Below are 19,252 nucleotides of genomic sequence, written 5' to 3' on the forward strand. Positions count from 1 at the left end.
TTCATAAAAAAGATTTTTAAAGTACCCCACAAAACAAATATAAAACACCACGAGTGCTAGAAGAATATTACATTAACGTTAAAGATAGAATAGGGCAAATGCATTTGCAGTTGAAACTGAAGTTTGGTACTTATTCAGATATTATTTACATTGCCAATTTTTAGCTGAGATTCTAAAGGAACTGAGAGAGAAAATGGAATTCAAGTTTTGTCAGAAGTGGGATTCGAACCCACGCCTCCAGGAGAGACTGCGGCTTTAACGCAGCACCTTAGACCACTCGGCCATCCTGACCCCATGCTGCATTTTCATCTAAAGGGTGAGAAAGATATTAGGAACCAAAAAATGCACAGAGCTTAGGCCAATAGTGGCTAGAGCAAGAAAAAAACTCACTGCACTCTTCCAAGAAGACAATCCTATAAGCCACTGCGAGGGAAATGATCATATTTCTCAAGAAAAAAATTAGAGTAAACAGAGGACTGTCAGAAGTGGGATTTGAACCCACGCCTCCAGAGGAGACTGCGACCTGAACGCAGCGCCTTAGACCACTCGGCCATCCTGACTTGCTTTCCCAGCATCTTCCAGAGGCCAGACAGCAATGCAGGTGAGGTACTGAAAAGGAATGCCCTCAATTTATTTATCCTATTATATGCACTTCCAACAGATCTTTGAACAATCTGTACAGAGCAGGACCTATGGAGAACTCTTTAGAACTTTGAGGCGAACAAAGAGAAAGTGCTATTCACCAGCCACTTGAACGGCTCAAAGCTGCTTTGAAATTGAGACAATAGCCACCTCTTGGCTGGCTAAAGCAATTTCAACAAGGGATCTCAAAGTCACAACATAGGGTGGAGTATGCAAATTTAAGCAGCCCCTGATCAAAGCCCTGAGGAAATTGCTGTAAGTGTGCTGGAGTCCAGTTGTCTACCAGATGAATGGCATTCTTCCAAATTTGCAGGGCCCGTCTGGCCAGGGCATACAAGAGCATGACTCTTCCAGATGACCTCTTACATGGGTCCTATGCTCATTTGGTAAGGATTGCGCTTTGTCAGCAAGACGTTATAGAACCTAAATATATGAGAAACCCCATCTCTCTTGACAAGAGGAGAACGGAATAACGTGCCAAGTGAAGACCAACAGATGCAACTTCCATCAGATGTTAACCTGATAAAGGAGATTAAATCTCCAAAAGGCATGTCAGAAGTGGGATTCAAACCCACGCCTCCAAAGGAGACTGTGGCCTAAACACAGCGCCTTAGACCTCTCGGCCACCCTGACAGTATATGCTTTTAAGAAATGAATAAAAGTTACTCAGAAACGTCTACCTCAATGCAAGCCTGAAATAATTTAAACCTTCAAACACAAGGTGCAACTTTATGCACAGGACAATAAACACAGAAGAACACATACGAAAGCACTTTATTTCACAGGTATACAGTTTTCATGCTTTTAGAACACCACATACCTCTCACCAGCTATTTAGGGTCCTGTATCCGACTCACAACATTTCCTTGCCTGCGACCTCTCTCTCTACACAAACAACTACAGCACAGGAAGTAGGAAGGCAATAGGTGGGGCAGTTTATGCAAATTTATGCTGCCAATGTGCCTTGCAGATTCATGCAGGATTTCTAGATCCTTGCTGGATACAAGAGAGTAGGCCTTGTTCCAGATAAACTATCCCTAGCAGGGAAAGTCTGAGCACAGGCACTCTTTTGCTCTTTAGCCCCTGGCCTGGGACTCACCCTCACTTGCTGAGGCGTGAAATTCTGCATACCAACTTTGCACAGAAGGTATGTTTGTGGTTGTTTGGGGATGGGTGGGAGGTCAAGAGCAGGGAAAAGCAGGTCTCCTTCACTACTAGACTCCTCTTCTATGCCTCCCTGCCATTCACTCACTCTGTCTTTGTTTCATTCTCTCCTTCCACAACACTCCTTCTCACTCACTCGCTCTATCACTTGTATTTTTGCCCTTGCTCTGCATTCTATAGTAGAAACATCTCTTGAAAGAAGCATCTGAAAATGACGTGACATAAAATTTAAAACCTCCTTATTGGAAACCTAAAACATCACAAGACTTAATGTAACCCATTTCTTTCATAAAAAAGATTTTTAAAGTACCCCACAAAAGAAATATAAAACACCACGAGTGCTAGAAGAATATTACATTAACGTTAAAGATAGAATAGGGCAAATGCATTTGCAGTTGAAACTGAAGTTTGGTACTTATTCAGATATTATTTACATTGCCAATTTTTAGCTGAGATTCTAAAGGAACTGAGAGAGAAAATGGAATTCAAGTTTTGTCAGAAGTGGGATTCGAACCCACGCCTCCAGGAGAGACTGCGGCCTTAACGCAGCGCCTTAGACCACTCGGCCATCCTGACCCCAAGCTGCTTTTTCATCTAAAGGGTGAGAAAGATATTAGGAACCAAAAAATGCACAGAGCTTAGGCCAATAGTGGCTAGAGCAAGAAAAAAACTCACTGCACTCTTCCAAGAAGACAATCCTATAAGCCACTGCGAGGGAAATGATCATATTTCTCAAGAAAAAAATTAGAGTAAACACAGGACGGTCAGAAGTGGGATTTGAACCCACGCCTCCAGAGGAGACTGCGACCTGAACGCAGCGCCTTAGACCACTCGGCCATCCTGACTTGCTTTCCCAGCATCTTCCAGAGGCCAGACAGCCATGCAGGTGAGGTACTGAAAAGGAATGCCCTCAATTTATTTATCCTATTATATGCACTTCCAACAGATCTTTCAACAATCTGTACAGAGCAGGACCTATGGAGAACTCTTTAGAACTTTGAGGCGAACAAAGAGAAAGTGCTATTCACCAGCCACTTGAACGGCTCAAAGCTGCTTTGAAATTGAGACAATAGCCACCTCTTGGCTGGCTAAAGCAATTTCAACAAGGGATCTCATAGTCACAACATAGGGTGGAGTATGCAAATTTAAGCAGCCCCTGATCAAAGCCCTAAGGAAATTGCTGTAAGTGTGCTGGAGTCCAGTTGTCTACCAGATGCATGGCATTCTTCCAAATTTGCAGGGCCCGTCTGGCCAGGGCATACAAGAGCATGACTCTTCCAGATGACCTCTTACATTGGTCCTATGCTCATTTGGTAAGGATTGCGCTTTGTCAGCAAGACGTTATAGAACCTAAATATATGAGAAACCCCATCTCTCTTGACAAGAGGAGAACGGAATAACGTGCCAGGTGAAGACCAACAGATGCAACTTCCATCAGATGTTAACCTGATAAAGGAGATTAAATCTCCAAAAGGCATGTCAGAAGTGGGATTCGAACCCACGCCTCCAAAGGAGACTGTGGCCTAAACACAGCACCTTAGACCTCTCGGCCATCCTGACAGTATAGGCTTTTAAGAAATGAATAAAAGTTACTCAGAAACGTCTACCTCCATGCAAGCCTGAAATAATTTAAACCTTCAAACACAAGGTGCAACTTTATGCACAGGACAATAAACACAGAAGAACACATACGAAAGCACTTTATTTCACAGGTATACAGTTTTCATGCTTTTAGAACACCACATACCTCTCACCAGCTATTTAGGGTCCTGTATCCGACTCACAACATTTCCTTGCCTGCGACCTCTCTCTCTACACAAACAAGTACAGCACAGGAAGTAGGAAGGCAATAGGTGGGGCAGTTTATGCAAATTTATGCTGCCAATGTGCCTTGCAGTTTATGCAGGATTTCTAGATCCTCGCTGGATACAAGAGAGTAGGCCTTGTTCCAGATAAACTATCCCTAGCAGGGAAAGTCTGAGCACAGGCACTCTTTTGCTCTTTAGCCCCTGGCCTGGGACTCACCCTCACTTGCTGAGGCGTGAAATTCTGCATACCAACTTTGCACAGAAGGTATGTTTGTGGTTGTTTGGGGATGGGTGGGAGGTCAAGAGCAGGGAAAAGCAGGTCTTCTTCACTACTAGACTCCTCTTCTATGCCTCCCTGCCATTCACTCACTCTGTCTTTGTTTCATTCTCTCCTTCCACAACACTCCTTCTCACTCACTCGCTCTATCACTTGTATTTTTGCCCTTGCTCTGCATTCTATAGTGGAAACAGCTCTTGAATGAAGCATCTGAAAATGACGTGACATAAAATTTAAAACCTCCTTATTGGAAACCTAAAACATCACAAGACTTAATGTAACCCATTTCTTTCATAAAAAAGATTTTTAAAGTACCCCACAAAAGAAATATAAAACACCACGAGTGCTAGAAGAATATTACATTAACGTTAAAGATAGAATAGGGCAAATGCATTTGCAGTTGAAACTGAAGTTTGGTACTTATTCAGATATTATTTACATTGCCAATTTTTAGCTGAGATTCTAAAGGATCTGAGAGAGAAAATGGAATTCAAGTTTTGTCAGAAGTGGGATTCGAACCCACGCCTCCAGGAGAGACTGCGGCCTTAACGCAGCGCCTTAGACCACTCGGCCATCCTGACTCCATGCTGCTTTTTCATCTAAAGGGTGAGAAATATATTAGGAACCAAAAAATGCACAGAGCTTAGGCCAATAGTGGCTAGAGCAAGAAAAAAACTCACTGCACTCTTCCAAGAAGACAATCCTATAAGCCACTGCGAGGGAAATGATCATATTTCTCAAGAAAAAAAGTAGAGTAAACACAGGACTGTCAGAAGTTGGATTTGAACCCACACCTCCAGAGGAGACTGCGACCTGAACGCTGCACCTTAGACCACTCGGCCATCCTGACTTGCTTTCCCATCTTCTTCCAGAGGCCAGACAGCCATGCAGGTGAGGTACTGAAAAGGAATGCCCTCAATTTATTTATCCTATTATATGCACTTCCAACAGATCTTTGAACAATCTGTACAGAGCAGGACCTATGGAGAACTCTTTAGAACTTTGAGGCGAACAAAGAGAAAGTGCTATTCACCAGCCACTTGAACGGCTCAAAGCTGCTTTGAAATTGAGACAATAGCCACCTCTTGGCTGGCTAAAGCAATTTCAACAAGGGATCTCAAAGTCACAACATAGGGTGGAGTATGCAAATTTAAGCAGCCCCTGATCAAAGCCCTGAGGAAATTGCTGTAAGTGTGCTGGAGTCCAGTTGTCTACCAGATGAATGGCATTCTTCCAAATTTGCAGGGCCCGTCTGGCCAGGGCATACAAGAGCATGACTCTTCCAGATGACCTCTTACATGGGTCCTATGCTCATTTGGTAAGGATTGAGCTTTGTCAGCAAGACGTTATAGAACCTAAATATATGAGAAACCCCATCTCTCTTGACAAGAGGAGAACGGAATAACGTGCCAAGTGAAGACCAACAGATGCAACTTCCATCAGATGTTAACCTGATAAAGGAGATTAAATCTCCAAAAGGCATGTCAGAAGTGGGATTCGTACCCACGCCTCCAAAGGAGACTATGGCCTAAACACAGCGACTTAGACCTCTCGGCCATCCTGACAGTATAGGCTTTTAAGAAATGAATAAAAGTTACTCAGAAACGTCTACCTCCATGCAAGCCTGAAATAATTTAAACCTTCAAACACAAGGTGCAACTTTATGCACAGGACAATAAACACAGAAGAACACATACGAAAGCACTTTATTTCATAGGTATACAGTTTTCATGCTTTTAGAACACCACATACCTCTCACCAGCTATTTAGGGTCCTGTATCCGACTCACAACATTTCCTTGCCTGCGACCTCTCTCTCTACACAAACAACTACAGCACAGGAAGTAGGAAGGCAATAGGTGGGGCAGTTTATGCAAATTTATGCTGCCAATGTGCCTTGCAGATTCATGCAGGATTTCTAGATCCTTGCTGGATACAAGAGAGTAGGCCTTGTTCCAGATAAACTATCCCTAGCAGGGAAAGTCTGAGCACAGGCACTCTTTTGCTCTTTAGCCCCTGGCCTGGGACTCACCCTCACTTGCTGAGGCGTGAAATTCTGCATACCAACTTTGCACAGAAGGTATGTTTGTGGTTTTTTGGGGATGGGTGGGAGGTCAAGAGCAGGGAAAAGCAGGTCTCCTTCACTACTAGACTCCTCTTCTATGCCTCCCTGCCGTTCACTCACTCTGTCTTTGTTTCATTCTCTCCTTCCACAACACTCCTTCTCACTCACTCGCTCTATCACTTGTATTTTTGCCCTTGCTCTGCATTCTATAGTGGAAACATCTCTTGAATGAAGCATCTGAAAATGACGTGACATAAAATTTAAAACCTCCTTATTGGAAACCTAAAACATCACAAGACTTAATGTAACCCATTTCTTTCATAAAAAAGATTTTTAAAGTACCCCACAAAAGAAATATAAAACACCACGAGTGCTAGAAGAATATTACATTAACGTTAAAGATAGAATAGGGCAAATGCATTTGCAGTTGAAACTGAAGTTTGGTACTTATTCAGATATTATTTACATTGCCAATTTTTTTGCTGAGATTCTAAAGGAACTGAGAGAGAAAATGGAATTCAAGTTTTGTCAGAAGTGGGATTCAAACCCACGCCTCCAGGAGAGACTGCGGCCTTAACGCAGCGCCTTAGACCACTCGGCCATCCTGATCCCATGCTGCTTTTTCATCTAAAGGGTGAGAAAGATATTAGGAACCAAAAAATGCACAGAGCTTAGGCCAATAGTGGCTAGAGCAAGAAAAAAACTCACTGCACTCTTCCAAGAAGACAATCCTATAAGCCACTGCGAGGGAAATGATCATATTTCTCAAGAAAAAAATTAGAGTAAACACAGGACTGTCAGAAGTGGGATTTGAACCCACGCCTCCAGAGGAGACTGCGACCTGAACGCAGCGCCTTAGACCACTCGGCCATCCTGACTTGCTTTCCCAGCATCTTCCAGAGGCCAGACAGCCATGCAGGTGAGGTACTGAAAAGGAATGCCCTCAATTTATTTATCCTATTATATGCACTTCCAACAGATCTTTGAACAATCTGTACAGAGCAGTACCTATGGAGAACTCTTTAGAACTTTGAGGCGAACAAAGAGAAAGTGCTATTCACCAGCCACTTGAACGGCTCAAAGCTGCTTTGAAATTGAGACAATAGCCACCTCTTGGCTGGCTAAAGCAATTTCAACAAGGGATCTCAAAGTCACAACATAGGGTGGAGTATGCAAATTTAAGCAGCCCCTGATCAAAGCCCTAAGGAAATTGCTGTAAGTGTGCTGGAGTCCAGTTGTCTACCAGATGCATGGCATTCTTCCAAATTTGCAGGGCCCGTCTGGCCAGGGCATACAAGAGCATGACTCTTCCAGATGACCTCTTACATGGGTCCTATGCTCATTTGGTAAGGATTGCGCTTTGTCAGCAAGACGTTATAGAACCTAAATATATGAGAAACCCCATCTCTCTTGACAAGAGGAGAACGGAATAACGTGCCAGGTGAAGACCAACAGATGCAACTTCCATCAGATGTTAACCTGATAAAGGAGATTAAATCTCCAAAAGGCATGTCAGAAGTGGGATTCGAAGCCACGCCTCCAAAGGATACTGTGGCCTAAACACAGCACCTTAGACCTCTCGGACATCCTGACAGTATAGGCTTTTAAGAAATGAATAAAAGTTACTCAGAAACGTCTACCTCCATGCAAGCCTGAAATAATTTAAACCTTCAAACACAAGGTGCAACTTTATGCACAGGACAATAAACACAGAAGAACACATACGAAAGCACTTTATTTCACAGGTATACAGTTTTCATGCTTTTAGAACACCACATACCTCTCACCAGCTATTTAGGGTCCTGTATCCGACTCACAACATTTCCTTGCCTGCGACCTCTCTCTCTACACAAACAACTACAGCACAGGAAGTAGGAAAGCAATAGGTGGGGCAGTTTATGCAAATTTATGCTGCCAATGTGCCTTGCAGATTCATGCAGGATTTCTAGATCCTTGCTGGATACAAGAGAGTAGGCCTTGTTCCAGATAAACTATCCCTAGCAGGGAAAGTCTGAGCACAGGCACTCTTTTGCTCTTTAGCCCCTGGCCTGGGACTCACCCTCACTTGCTGAGGCGTGAAATTCTGCATACCAACTTTGCACAGAAGGTATGTTTGTGGTTGTTTGGGGATGGGTGGGAGGTCAAGAGCAGGGAAAAGCAGGTCTCCTTCACTACTAGACTCCTCTTCTATGCCTCCCTGCCATTCACTCACTCTGTCTTTGTTTCATTCTCTCCTTCCACAACACTCCTTCTCACTCACTCGCTCTATCACTTGTATTTTTGCCCTTGCTCTGCATTCTATAGTAGAAACATCTCTTGAAAGAAGCATCTGAAAATGACGTGACATAAAATTTAAAACCTCCTTATTGGAAACCTAAAACATCACAAGACTTAATGTAACCCATTTCTTTCATAAAAAAGATTTTTAAAGTACCCCACAAAAGAAATATAAAACACCACGAGTGCTAGAAGAATATTACATTAACGTTAAAGATAGAATAGGGCAAATGCATTTGCAGTTGAAACTGAAGTTTGGTACTTATTCAGATATTATTTACATTGCCAATTTTTAGCTGAGATTCTAAAGGAACTGAGAGAGAAAATAGAATTCAAGTTTTGACAGAAGTGGGATTTGAACCCACGCCTCCAGGAGAGACTGCGGCCTTAACGCAGCGCCTTAGACCACTCGGCCATCCTGACCCCATGCTGCTTTTTCATCTAAAGGGTGAGAAAGATATTAGGAACCAAAAAATGCACAGAGCTTAGGCCAATAGTGGCTAGAGCAAGAAAAAAACTCACTGCACTCTTCCAAGAAGACAATCCTATAAGCCACTGCGAGGGAAATGATCATATTTCTCAAGAAAAAAATTAGAGTAAACACAGGACGGTCAGAAGTGGGATTTGAACCCACGCCTCCAGAGGAGACTGCGACCTGAACGCAGCGCCTTAGACCACTCGGCCATCCTGACTTGCTTTCCCAGCATCTTCCAGAGGCCAGACAGCCATGCAGGTGAGGTACTGAAAAGGAATGCCCTCAATTTATTTATCCTATTATATGCACTTCCAACAGATCTTTGAACAATCTGTACAGAGCAGGACCTATGGAGAACTCTTTAGAACTTTGAGGCGAACAAAGAGAAAGTGCTATTCACCAGCCACTTGAACGGCTCAAAGCTGCTTTGAAATTGAGACAATAGCCACCTCTTGGCTGGCTAAAGCAATTTCAACAAGGGATCTCAAAGTCACAACATAGGGTGGAGTATGCAAATTTAAGCAGCCCCTGATCAAAGCCCTAAGGAAATTGCTGTAAGTGTGCTGGAGTCCAGTTGTCTACCAGATGCATGGCATTCTTCCAAATTTGCAGGGCCCGTCTGGCCAGGGCATACAAGAGCATGACTCTTCCAGATGACCTCTTACATGGGTCCTATGCTCATTTGGTAAGGATTGCGCTTTGTTAGCAAGACGTTATAGAACCTAAATATATGAGAAAGCCCATCTCTCTTGACAAGAGGAGAACGGAATAACGTGCCAGGTGAAGACCAACAGATGCAACTTCCATCAGATGTTAACCTGATAAAGGAGATTAAATCTCCAAAAGGCATGTCAGAAGTAGGATTCGAACCCACGCCTCCAAAGGAGACTGTGGCCTAAACACAGCACCTTAGACCTCTCGGCCATCCTGACAGTATAGGATTTTAAGAAATGAATAAAAGTTACTCAGAAACGTCTACCTCCATGCAAGCCTGAAATAATTTAAACCTTCAAACACAAGGTGCAACTTTATGCACAGGACAATAAACACAGAAGAACACATACGAAAGCACTTTATTTCACAGGTATACAGTTTTCATGCTTTTAGAACACCACATACCTCTCACCAGCTATTTAGGGTCCTGTATCCGACTCACAACATTTCCTTGCCTGCGACCTCTCTCTCTACACAAACAACTACAGCACAGGAAGTAGGAAGGCAATAGGTGGGGCAGTTTATGCAAATTTATGCTGCCATTGTGCCTTGCAGATTCATGCAGGATTTCTAGATCCTTGCTGGATACAAGAGAGTAGGCCTTGTTCCAGATAAACTATCCCTAGCAGGGAAAGTCTGAGCACAGGCACTCTTTTGCTCTTTAGCCCCTGGCCTGGGACTCACCCTCACTTGCTGAGGCGTGAAATTCTGCATACCAACTTTGCACAGAAGGTATGTTTGTGGTTGTTTGGGGATGGGTGGGAGGTCAAGAGCAGGGAAAAGCAGGTCTCCTTCACTACTAGACTCCTCTTCTATGCCTCCCTGCCATTCACTCACTCTGTCTTTGTTTCATTCTCTCCTTCCACAACACTCCTTCTCACTCACTCGCTCTATCACTTGTATTTTTGCCCTTGCTCTGCATTATATAGTGGAAACAGCTCTTGAATGAAGCATCTGAAAATGACGTGACATAAAATTTAAAACCTCCTTATTGGAAACCTAAAACATCACAAGACTTAATGTAACCCATTTCTTTCATAAAAAAGATTTTTAAAGTACCCCACAAAAGAAATATAAAACACCACGAGTGCTAGAAGAATATTACATTAACGTTAAAGATAGAATAGGGCAAATGCATTTGCAGTTGAAACTGAAGTTTGGTACTTATTCAGATATTATTTACATTGCCAATTTTTAGCTGAGATTCTAAAGGAACTGAGAGAGAAAATGGAATTCAAGTTTTGTCAGAAGTGGGATTCGAACCCACGCCTCCAGGAGAGACTGCGGCCTTAACGCAGCGCCTTAGACCACTCGGCCATCCTGACCCCATGGTGCTTTTTCATCTAAAGGGTGAGAAAGATATTAGGAACCAAAAAATGCACAGAGCTTAGGCCAATAGTGGCTAGAGCAAGAAAAAAACTCACTGCACTCTTCCAAGAAGACAATCCTATAAGCCACTGCGAGGGAAATGATCATATTTCTCAAGAAAAAAATTAGAGTAAACACAGGACTGTCAGAAGTGGGATTTGAACCCACGCCTCCAGAGAAGACTGCGACCTGAACGCAGCGCCTTAGACCACTCGGCCATCCTGACTTGCTTTCCCAGCATCTTCCAGAGGCCAGACAGCCATGCAGGTGAGGTACTGAAAAGGAATGCCCTCAATTTATTTATCCTATTATATGCACTTCCAACAGATCTTTGAACAATCTGTACAGAGCAGGACCTATGGAGAACTCTTTAGAACTTTGAGGCAAACAAAGAGAAAGTGCTATTCACCAGCCACTTGAACGGCTCAAAGCTGCTTTGAAATTGAGACAATAACCACCTCTTGGCTGGCTAAAGCAATTTCAACAAGGGATCTCAAAGTCACAACATAGGGTGGAGTATGCAAATTTAAGCAGCCCCTGATCAAAGCCCTGAGGAGATTGCTGTAAGTGTGCTGGAGTCCAGTTGTCTACCAGATGAATGGCATTCTTCCAAATTTGCAGGGCCCGTCTGGCCAGGGCATACAAGAGCATGACTCTTCCAGATGACCTCTTACATGGGTCCTATGCTCATTTGGTAAGGATTGCGTTTTGTCAGCAAGACGTTATAGAACCTAAATATATGAGAAACCCCATCTCTCTTGACAAGAGGAGAACGGAATAAAGTGCCAAGTGAAGACCAACAGATGCAACTTCCATCAGATGTTAACCTGATAAAGGAGATTAAATCTCCAAAAGGCATGTCAGAAGGGGATTCGAACCCACGCCTCCAAAGGAGACTGTGGCCTAAACACAGCGCCTTAGACCTCTCGGCCATCCTGACAGTATAGGCTTTTAATAAATGAATAAAAGTTACTCAGAAACGTCTACCTCCATGCAAGCCTGAAATAATTTAAACCTTCAAACACAAGGTGCAACTTTATGCACAGGACAATAAACACAGAAGAACACATACGAAAGCACTTTATTTCACAGGTATACAGTTTTCATGCTTTTAGAACACCACATACCTCTCACCAGCTATTTAGGGTCCTGTATCCGACTCACAACATTTCCTTGCCTGCGACCTCTCTCTCTACACAAACAACTACAGCACAGGAAGTAGGAAGGCAATAGGTGGGGCAGTTTATGCAAATTTATGCTGCCAATGTGCCTTGCAGATTCATGCAGGATTTCTAGATCCTTGCTGGATACAAGAGAGTAGGCCTTGTTCCAGATAAACTATCCCTAGCAGGGAAAGTCTGAGCACAGGCACTCTTTTGCTCTTTAGCCCCTGGCCTGGGACTCACCGTCACTTGCTGAGGCATGAAATTCTGCATACCAACTTTGCACAGAAGGTATGTTTGTGGTTGTTTGGGGATGGGTGGGAGGTCAAGAGCAGGGAAAAGCAGGTCTCCTTCACTACTAGACTCCTCTTCTATGCCTCCCTGCCATTCACTCACTCTGTCTTTGTTTCATTCTCTCCTTCCACAACACTCCTTCTCACTCACTCGCTCTATCACTTGTATTTTTGCCCTTGCTCTGCATTCTATAGTGGAAACATCTCTTGAATGAAGCATCTGAAAATGACGTGACATAAAATTTAAAACCTCCTTATTGGAAACCTAAAACATCACAAGACTTAATGTAACCCATTTCTTTCATAAAAAAGATTTTTAAAGTACCCCACAAAACAAATATAAAACACCACGAGTGCTAGAAGAATATTACATTAACGTTAAAGATAGAATAGGGCAAATGCATTTGCAGTTGAAACTGAAGTTTGGTACTTATTCAGATATTATTTACATTGCCAATTTTTAGCTGAGATTCTAAAGGAACTGAGAGAGAAAATGGAATTCAAGTTTTGTCAGAAGTGGGATTCGAACCCACGCCTCCAGGAGAGACAGCGGCCTTAACGCAGCGCCTTAGACCACTCGGCCATCCTGACTCCATGCTGCTTTTTCATCTAAAGGGTGAGAAATATATTAGGAACCAAAAAATGCACAGAGCTTAGGCCAATAGTGGCTAGAGCAAGAAAAAAACTCACTGCACTCTTCCAAGAAGACAATCCTATAAGCCACTGCGAGGGAAATGATCATATTTCTCAAGAAAAAAAGTAGAGTAAACACAGGACTGTCAGAAGTTGGATTTGAACCCACACCTCCAGAGGAGACTGCGACCTGAACGCTGCACCTTAGACCACTCGGCCATCCTGACTTGCTTTCCCATCTTCTTCCAGAGGCCAGACAGCCATGCAGGTGAGGTACTGAAAAGGAATGCCCTCAATTTATTTATCCTATTATATGCACTTCCAACAGATCTTTGAACAATCTGTACAGAGCAGGACCTATGGAGAACTCTTTAGAACTTTGAGGCGAACAAAGAGAAAGTGCTATTCACCAGCCACTTGAACGGCTCAAAGCTGCTTTGAAATTGAGACAATAGCCACCTCTTGGCTGGCTAAAGCAATTTCAACAAGGGATCTCAAAGTCACAACATAGGGTGGAGTATGCAAATTTAAGCAGCCCCTGATCAAAGCCCTGAGGAAATTGCTGTAAGTGTGCTGGAGTCCAGTTGTCTACCAGATGAATGGCATTCTTCCAAATTTGCAGGGCCCGTCTGGCCAGGGCATACAAGAGCATGACTCTTCCAGATGACCTCTTACATGGGTCCTATGCTCATTTGGTAAGGATTGAGCTTTGTCAGCAAGACGTTATAGAACCTAAATATATGAGAAACCCCATCTCTCTTGACAAGAGGAGAACGGAATAACGTGCCAAGTGAAGACCAACAGATGCAACTTCCATCAGATGTTAACCTGATAAAGGAGATTAAATCTCCAAAAGGCATGTCAGAAGTGGGATTCGTACCCACGCCTCCAAAGGAGACTATGGCCTAAACACAGCGACTTAGACCTCTCGGCCATCCTGACAGTATAGGCTTTTAAGAAATGAATAAAAGTTACTCAGAAACGTCTACCTCCATGCAAGCCTGAAATAATTTAAACCTTCAAACACAAGGTGCAACTTTATGCACAGGACAATAAACACAGAAGAACACATACGAAAGCACTTTATTTCACAGGTATACAGTTTTCATGCTTTTAGAACACCACATACCTCTCACCAGCTATTTAGGGTCCTGTATCCGACTCACAACATTTCCTTGCCTGCGACCTCTCTCTCTACACAAACAACTACAGCACAGGAAGTAGGAAGGCAATAGGTGGGGCAGTTTATGCAAATTTATGCTGCCAATGTGCCTTGCAGATTCATGCAGGATTTCTAGATCCTTGCTGGATACAAGAGAGTAGGCCTTGTTCCAGATAAACTATCCCTAGCAGGGAAAGTCTGAGCACAGGCACTCTTTTGCTCTTTAGCCCCTGGCCTGGGACTCACCCTCACTTGCTGAGGCGTGAAATTCTGCATACCAACTTTGCACAGAAGGTATGTTTGTGGTTTTTTGGGGATGGGTGGGAGGTCAAGAGCAGGGAAAAGCAGGTCTCCTTCACTACTAGACTCCTCTTCTATGCCTCCCTGCCGTTCACTCACTCTGTCTTTGTTTCATTCTCTCCTTCCACAACACTCCTTCTCACTCACTCGCTCTATCACTTGTATTTTTGCCCTTGCTCTGCATTCTATAGTGGAAACATCTCTTGAATGAAGCATCTGAAAATGACGTGACATAAAATTTAAAACCTCCTTATTGGAAACCTAAAACATCACAAGACTTAATGTAACCCATTTCTTTCATAAAAAAGATTTTTAAAGTACCCCACAAAAGAAATATAAAACACCACGAGTGCTAGAAGAATATTACATTAACGTTAAAGATAGAATAGGGCAAATGCATTTGCAGTTGAAACTGAAGTTTGGTACTTATTCAGATATTATTTACATTGCCAATTTTTTTGCTGAGATTCTAAAGGAACTGAGAGAGAAAATGGAATTCAAGTTTTGTCAGAAGTGGGATTCAAACCCACGCCTCCAGGAGAGACTGCGGCCTTAACGCAGCGCCTTAGACCACTCGGCCATCCTGATCCCATGCTGCTTTTTCATCTAAAGGGTGAGAAAGATATTAGGAACCAAAAAATGCACAGAGCTTAGGCCAATAGTGGCTAGAGCAAGAAAAAAACTCACTGCACTCTTCCAAGAAGACAATCCTATAAGCCACTGCGAGGGAAATGATCATATTTCTCAAGAAAAAAATTAGAGTAAACACAGGACTGTCAGAAGTGGGATTTGAACCCACGCCTCCAGAGGAGACTGCGACCTGAACGCAGCGCCTTAGACCACTCGGCCATCCTGACTTGCTTTCCCAGCATCTTCCAGAGGCCAGACAGCCATGCAGGTGAGGTACTGAAAAGGAATGCCCTCAATTTATTTATCCTATTATATGCACTTCCAACAGATCTTTGAACAATCTGTACAGAGCAGTACCTATGGAGAACTCTTTAGAACTTTGAGGCGAACAAAGAGAAAGTGCTATTCACCAGCCACTTGAACGGCTCAAAGCTGCTTTGAAATTGAGACAATAGCCACCTCTTGGCTGGCTAAAGCAATTTCAACAAGGGATCTCAAAGTCACAACATAGGGTGGAGTATGCAAATTTAAGCAGCCCCTGATCAAAGCCCTAAGGAAATTGCTGTAAGTGTGCTGGAGTCCAGTTGTCTACCAGATGCATGGCATTCTTCCAAATTTGCAGGGCCCGTCTGGCCAGGGCATACAAGAGCATGACTCTTCCAGATGACCTCTTACATGGGTCCTATGCTCATTTGGTAAGGATTGCGCTTTGTCAGCAAGACGTTATAGAACCTAAATATATGAGAAACCCCATCTCTCTTGACAAGAGGAGAACGGAATAACGTGCCAGGTGAAGACCAACAGATGCAACTTCCATCAGATGTTAACCTGATAAAGGAGATTAAATCTCCAAAAGGCATGTCAGAAGTGGGATTCGAAGCGACGCCTCCAAAGGATACTGTGGCCTAAACACAGCACCTTAGACCTCTCGGACATCCTGACAGTATAGGCTTTTAAGAAATGAATAAAAGTTACTCAGAAACGTCTACCTCCATGCAAGCCTGAAATAATTTAAACCTTCAAACACAAGGTGCAACTTTATGCACAGGACAATAAACACAGAAGAACACATACGAAAGCACTTTATTTCACAGGTATACAGTTTTCATGCTTTTAGAACACCACATACCTCTCACCAGCTATTTAGGGTCCTGTATCCGACTCACAACATTTCCTTGCCTGCGACCTCTCTCTCTACACAAACAACTACAGCACAGGAAGTAGGAAAGCAATAGGTGGGGCAGTTTATGCAAATTTATGCTGCCAATGTGCCTTGCAGATTCATGCAGGATTTCTAGATCCTTGCTGGATACAAGAGAGTAGGCCTTGTTCCAGATAAACTATCCCTAGCAGGGAAAGTCTGAGCACAGGCACTCTTTTGCTCTTTAGCCCCTGGCCTGGGACTCACCCTCACTTGCTGAGGCGTGAAATTCTGCATACCAACTTTGCACAGAAGGTATGTTTGTGGTTGTTTGGGGATGGGTGGGAGGTCAAGAGCAGGGAAAAGCAGGTCTCCTTCACTACTAGACTCCTCTTCTATGCCTCCCTGCCATTCACTCACTCTGTCTTTGTTTCATTCTCTCCTTCCACAACACTCCTTCTCACTCACTCGCTCTATCACTTGTATTTTTGCCCTTGCTCTGCATTCTATAGTAGAAACATCTCTTGAAAGAAGCATCTGAAAATGACGTGACATAAAATTTAAAACCTCCTTATTGGAAACCTAAAACATCACAAGACTTAATGTAACCCATTTCTTTCATAAAAAAGATTTTTAAAGTACCCCACAAAAGAAATATAAAACACCACGAGTGCTAGAAGAATATTACATTAACGTTAAAGATAGAATAGGGCAAATGCATTTGCAGTTGAAACTGAAGTTTGGTACTTATTCAGATATTATTTACATTGCCAATTTTTAGCTGAGATTCTAAAGGAACTGAGAGAGAAAATAGAATTCAAGTTTTGACAGAAGTGGGATTTGAACCCACGCCTCCAGGAGAGACTGCGGCCTTAACGCAGCGCCTTAGACCACTCGGCCATCCTGACCCCATGCTGCTTTTTCATCTAAAGGGTGAGAAAGATATTAGGAACCAAAAAATGCACAGAGCTTAGGCCAATAGTGGCTAGAGCAAGAAAAAAACTCACTGCACTCTTCCAAGAAGACAATCCTATAAGCCACTGCGAGGGAAATGATCATATTTCTCAAGAAAAAAATTAGAGTAAACACAGGACGGTCAGAAGTGGGATTTGAACCCACGCCTCCAGAGGAGACTGCGACCTGAACGCAGCACCTTAGACCACTCGGCCATCCTGACTTGCTTTCCCAGCATCTTCCAGAGGCCAGACAGCCATGCAGGTGAGGTACTGAAAAGGAATGCCCTCAATTTATTTATCCTATTATATGCACTTCCAACAGATCTTTGAACAATCTGTACAGAGCAGGACCTATGGAGAACTCTTTAGAACTTTGAGGCGAACAAAGAGAAAGTGCTATTCACCAGCCACTTGAACGGCTCAAAGCTGCTTTGAAATTGAGACAATAGCCACCTCTTGGCTGGCTAAAGCAATTTCAACAAGGGATCTCAAAGTCACAACATAGGGTGGAGTATGCAAATTTAAGCAGCCCCTGATCAAAGCCCTAAGGAAATTGCTGTAAGTGTGCTGGAGTCCAGTTGTCTACCAGATGCATGGCATTCTTCCAAATTTGCAGGGCCCGTCTGGCCAGGGCATACAAGAGCATGACTCTTCCAGATGACCTCTTACATGGGTCCTATGCTCATTTGGTAAGGATTGCGCTTTGTTAGCAAGACGTTATAGAACCTAAATATATGAGAAAGCCCATCTCTCTTGACAAGAGGAGAACGGAATAACGTGCCAGGTGAAGACCAACAGATGCAACTTCCATCAGATGTTAACCTGATAAAGGAGATTAAATCTCCAAAAGGCATGTCAGAAGTAGGATTCGAACCCACGCCTCCAAAGGAGACTGTGGCCTAAACACAGCACCTTAGACCTCTCGGCCATCCTGACAGTATAGGATTTTAAGAAATGAATAAAAGTTACTCAGAAACGTCTACCTCCATGCAAGCCTGAAATAATTTAAACCTTCAAACACAAGGTGCAACTTTATGCACAGGACAATAAACACAGAAGAACACATACGAAAGCACTTTATTTCACAGGTATACAGTTTTCATGCTTTTAGAACACCACATACCTCTCACCAGCTATTTAGGGTCCTGTATCCGACTCACAACATTTCCTTGCCTGCGACCTCTCTCTCTACACAAACAACTACAGCACAGGAAGTAGGAAGGCAATAGGTGGGGCAGTTTATGCAAATTTATGCTGCCATTGTGCCTTGCAGATTCATGCAGGATTTCTAGATCCTTGCTGGATACAAGAGAGTAGGCCTTGTTCCAGATAAACTATCCCTAGCAGGGAAAGTCTGAGCACAGGCACTCTTTTGCTCTTTAGCCCCTGGCCTGGGACTCACCCTCACTTGCTGAGGCGTGAAATTCTGCATACCAACTTTGCACAGAAGGTATGTTTGTGGTTGTTTGGGGATGGGTGGGAGGTCAAGAGCAGGGAAAAGCAGGTCTCCTTCACTACTAGACTCCTCTTCTATGCCTCCCTGCCATTCACTCACTCTGTCTTTGTTTCATTCTCTCCTTCCACAACACTCCTTCTCACTCACTCGCTCTATCACTTGTATTTTTGCCCTTGCTCTGCATTATATAGTGGAAACAGCTCTTGAATGAAGCATCTGAAAATGACGTGACATAAAATTTAAAACCTCCTTATTGGAAACCTAAAACATCACAAGACTTAATGTAACCCATTTCTTTCATAAAAAAGATTTTTAAAGTACCCCACAAAAGAAATATAAAACACCACGAGTGCTAGAAGAATATTACATTAACGTTAAAGATAGAATAGGGCAAATGCATTTGCAGTTGAAACTGAAGTTTGGTACTTATTCAGATATTATTTACATTGCCAATTTTTAGCTGAGATTCTAAAGGAACTGAGAGAGAAAATGGAATTCAAGTTTTGTCAGAAGTGGGATTCGAACCCACGCCTCCAGGAGAGACTGCGGCCTTAACGCAGCGCCTTAGACCACTCGGCCATCCTGACCCCATGGTGTTTTTTCATCTAAAGGGTGAGAAAGATATTAGGAACCAAAAAATGCACAGAGCTTAGGCCAATAGTGGCTAGAGCAAGAAAAAAACTCACTGCACTCTTCCAAGAAGACAATCCTATAAGCCACTGCGAGGGA

General features: G+C 43.2%; 13 non-coding genes across 13 annotated transcripts; all 13 read right to left on the reverse strand.

The window, feature by feature from the left end:
- Positions 1 to 208: 208 nt before the first annotated feature.
- TRNAF-AAA (transfer RNA phenylalanine (anticodon AAA)) lies at positions 209 to 291 on the reverse strand. The gene has a single exon. It is a non-coding gene; the product is annotated as a tRNA-Phe (tRNA).
- Positions 292 to 477: 186 nt separating this feature from the next.
- On the reverse strand, positions 478 to 560 carry TRNAL-CAG (transfer RNA leucine (anticodon CAG)). Its single transcript has one exon. It is a non-coding gene; the product is annotated as a tRNA-Leu (tRNA).
- Positions 561 to 2,299: 1,739 nt separating this feature from the next.
- TRNAL-AAG (transfer RNA leucine (anticodon AAG)) lies at positions 2,300 to 2,382 on the reverse strand. The gene has a single exon. It is a non-coding gene; the product is annotated as a tRNA-Leu (tRNA).
- A 186-nt stretch (positions 2,383 to 2,568) lies between these two features.
- Positions 2,569 to 2,651, reverse strand: TRNAL-CAG (transfer RNA leucine (anticodon CAG)). Its single transcript has one exon. It is a non-coding gene; the product is annotated as a tRNA-Leu (tRNA).
- Positions 2,652 to 3,283: 632 nt separating this feature from the next.
- TRNAL-UAG (transfer RNA leucine (anticodon UAG)) lies at positions 3,284 to 3,366 on the reverse strand. The gene has a single exon. It is a non-coding gene; the product is annotated as a tRNA-Leu (tRNA).
- Positions 3,367 to 4,389: 1,023 nt separating this feature from the next.
- TRNAL-AAG (transfer RNA leucine (anticodon AAG)) lies at positions 4,390 to 4,472 on the reverse strand. Its single transcript has one exon. It is a non-coding gene; the product is annotated as a tRNA-Leu (tRNA).
- A 2,278-nt stretch (positions 4,473 to 6,750) lies between these two features.
- Positions 6,751 to 6,833, reverse strand: TRNAL-CAG (transfer RNA leucine (anticodon CAG)). The gene has a single exon. It is a non-coding gene; the product is annotated as a tRNA-Leu (tRNA).
- Positions 6,834 to 8,841: 2,008 nt separating this feature from the next.
- On the reverse strand, positions 8,842 to 8,924 carry TRNAL-CAG (transfer RNA leucine (anticodon CAG)). Its single transcript has one exon. It is a non-coding gene; the product is annotated as a tRNA-Leu (tRNA).
- Positions 8,925 to 10,663: 1,739 nt separating this feature from the next.
- On the reverse strand, positions 10,664 to 10,746 carry TRNAL-AAG (transfer RNA leucine (anticodon AAG)). The gene has a single exon. It is a non-coding gene; the product is annotated as a tRNA-Leu (tRNA).
- A 186-nt stretch (positions 10,747 to 10,932) lies between these two features.
- Positions 10,933 to 11,015, reverse strand: TRNAL-CAG (transfer RNA leucine (anticodon CAG)). Its single transcript has one exon. It is a non-coding gene; the product is annotated as a tRNA-Leu (tRNA).
- Positions 11,016 to 12,753: 1,738 nt separating this feature from the next.
- Positions 12,754 to 12,836, reverse strand: TRNAL-AAG (transfer RNA leucine (anticodon AAG)). Its single transcript has one exon. It is a non-coding gene; the product is annotated as a tRNA-Leu (tRNA).
- A 2,278-nt stretch (positions 12,837 to 15,114) lies between these two features.
- Positions 15,115 to 15,197, reverse strand: TRNAL-CAG (transfer RNA leucine (anticodon CAG)). The gene has a single exon. It is a non-coding gene; the product is annotated as a tRNA-Leu (tRNA).
- Positions 15,198 to 19,027: 3,830 nt separating this feature from the next.
- Positions 19,028 to 19,110, reverse strand: TRNAL-AAG (transfer RNA leucine (anticodon AAG)). The gene has a single exon. It is a non-coding gene; the product is annotated as a tRNA-Leu (tRNA).
- Positions 19,111 to 19,252: the final 142 nt, after the last annotated feature.

Source organism: Triturus cristatus, chromosome 6 (genome assembly GCF_964204655.1).
Source record: "Triturus cristatus chromosome 6, aTriCri1.1, whole genome shotgun sequence".
Classification (NCBI taxonomy): Eukaryota; Metazoa; Chordata; class Amphibia; order Caudata; family Salamandridae; genus Triturus; species Triturus cristatus.